Below are 2331 nucleotides of genomic sequence, written 5' to 3'. Positions count from 1 at the left end.
TGCAGAAGACTATTGAAAGCACCGTGGACTGCCAAAAGGACAAACCCATCTGTCTCGGAAGAAGTAAGGCCCGAGTGCTCCTTAAGAGGCAAGGGTGACAAGACTTTATCTTACACACTTTGGACAAGTTGCCTGGAAAGACCAGTCCCTGGAGAAGGGAATCATGTTTGTTGAAGTGGAAGGGTGGCGAAAGAGAGGAGATGGATTGACACAGCGCCTGCATCAATGAGCTCATGCCTAGGCACCATCGTGAGGATGGCTCAGGACTATGCAGCGTTTCATTTCGTGGTGCGTATGGTCACTATGGGTCAGAGCCGCTTGATGACACCTACCAACAATAACATATCATCACCCATGTAACATGTCTGCCGAACGAGTTCAGCTAAAATCTAGTCAGGAAGAAGCCGCCGTAGAAATTGAGAATAAAGAACATTTTGAAAAACAATTCTCCTGAACTCTCTGAAGAGAACTTGAAAAACCTGTTGAAAGTATGTTGTTGCTCTTCCTGGTCTCCATGATGGCGCAGGATCAAGGTGAACAGGAGAACCCGATGCGGGAGCTGCGCATCCGCAAGCTCTGCCTCAACATCTGCGTGGGGGAGAGTGGTGACAGGCTGACGCGGGCCGCCAAGGTGCTGGAGCAGCTCACCGGCCAGACCCCCGTCTTCTCCAAAGCCAGATACACCGTCAGATCCTTTGGCATTAGGAGAAATGAAAAAATTGCCGTCCACTGCACAGTCCGTGGGGCCAAGGCAGAGGAAATCTTGGAGAAAGGCCTGAAGGTGCGGGGGGAGTACGAGTTACGGAAAAATAACTTCTCCGATACTGGAAACTTTGGGTTTGGGATCCAGGAACACATCGACCTGGGGATCAAATATGACCCCAGCATCGGTATCTACGGCCTGGACTTCTACGTGGTGCTGGGGAGGCCAGGCTTCAGCATTGCCGACAAGAAGCGCAGAACAGGCTGCATTGGGGCCAAACACAGAATCGGCAAAGAGGAGGCCCCATGCGCTGGTTCCAGCAGAAGTATGATGGGATCATCCTTCCTGGTAAATAAATTCCTGCTTCCAAAAGACGAATAAAAAAAATGACAGTGAAAAAAAAAAGAAAGTGTGTTGTTGTTTCCTGACGTAGTCATAAAACTTTTCAATAAGGAAAATTAAAATAAAATACATTCTCAATATAAAAGAGAATCATTAATCCCTGAATAACTTGCATCTAATGAAAGATTACAGGAGGGGGAAAATGAGGAGCTGATGCCAGGGGCTTACGTAGAGAGCGGGTGTTTTGAGAATGATGAGGGTAACAAATGTACAAATGTGCTTTATATAATTGATGTATGTTTGTATGGATTGTTGATAAGAGTGGTGTGAGCCCCCAATAAAATGATTTTTTTAAAAGGATTACAGCCAAAAGACCTTCTGTAACAGTTCTGCTCTGTAACACACAGAACCCTCATGCGGCAGAATGAACTTGGCATCAACAGGCTGGGTTTCCAGCTTACGCAGGTCTGGCGTGCACTATTGGTCATCAAATGCACAGATTTTTGTACATTCTTAACTCTCACTCCCCTCCCACCTTTCTGGGCACTCGTTTTCTAGTTCCCATTTGTGACCTAGGTAGAAAAATTATTACATTGCTAAATGTTCATTAATACAAGTCTCTAATATGATTAATAAAATGTGAAGAAATACAGGTTAAAAATATACCATGTTTAACAGTCAAACAATGTGAACTATAATTGAGAACTTGAAAATATTATAAAATATAAAATTTAAAGGAACTTTGCCATCTTTGGGAGTGTTATGATTGAAGAAACTCCTATCTAACTAGCTCTCTTCTCCAAAGTCAAGCCAGAACGTTCTCCCCAGTTTCCCGTGTGGATGTGGCATGGGCACGTGGCTTGGGTCCTGTCAATTAGATATGTCCTTGAGAGTCACTCATTTGTAACTCATGTGCTGTTACGTAAGTGTTGGACTGCTAACTGAAAGGTATAAGTTCAAAACCACTGGCGAGAGTAGAGGCTATCCGCCAAGAAGGCAGAGCAGTCAAGTTAAGCGTAACAGCCTTAGAAACGCTATCTAGGCTTCCTATGAGTCAGATGGAGGCAATGGCAGTCAGAGGAGGAGACAGATGCAGAATCCATCTTTTGGTAAGTATGGCACCTGCCTTGATGTAAAGAGCGAGAAAACTTCTGTCCCCTGGTCACCAGCATAATCACTGTAATCTCGACAGTCTAGGCACAGCTGCACCTCCAGGTGTACCTTTCCTAGACCCACAGTCAGAGTGTGATTTGGCTACTGTTCCTGGATCCGTCTGCCTAAGAGAA

The 2331-nt window shown here is 45.2% G+C and overlaps 1 pseudogene; it reads left to right on the top strand.

Annotated features, from left to right (window-relative positions):
• The first annotated feature begins 517 nt into the window (after positions 1-517).
• Positions 518-1083, top strand: LOC142425675 (large ribosomal subunit protein uL5-like; annotated as a pseudogene).
• The last annotated feature ends 1248 nt before the right edge of the window (positions 1084-2331 follow it).

Source organism: Tenrec ecaudatus, chromosome 14 (assembly GCF_050624435.1).
Source record: "Tenrec ecaudatus isolate mTenEca1 chromosome 14, mTenEca1.hap1, whole genome shotgun sequence".
Classification (NCBI taxonomy): Eukaryota; Metazoa; Chordata; class Mammalia; order Afrosoricida; family Tenrecidae; genus Tenrec; species Tenrec ecaudatus.
This window is presented reverse-complemented; position numbering and strand designations above follow the sequence as displayed.